We start from the raw sequence: 201 nt of genomic DNA on the forward strand, positions 1-201 counted from the left end.
GCCCGTTGCTGCTGCCCGCGCCGCACTCCGCCCCCCGCCGGATCGCCCCGCGCCTCGCCCTGCCTCGCCGGAGAGCCGTCGTCGTCGATCTGCCGCCGCCGCCGACCCGCTGCCGAACCGGTACAATAACCGCCCCGGTTCGCCGGTTTTATTTAGGTTTTTTTCTCTCTTTGGTTTTCTGTTTAAAAACTGGTTTTTCTT

This window comes from Triticum dicoccoides, chromosome 4A (assembly GCF_002162155.2).
Source record: "Triticum dicoccoides isolate Atlit2015 ecotype Zavitan chromosome 4A, WEW_v2.0, whole genome shotgun sequence".
NCBI lineage: Eukaryota > Viridiplantae > Streptophyta > Magnoliopsida > Poales > Poaceae > Triticum > Triticum dicoccoides.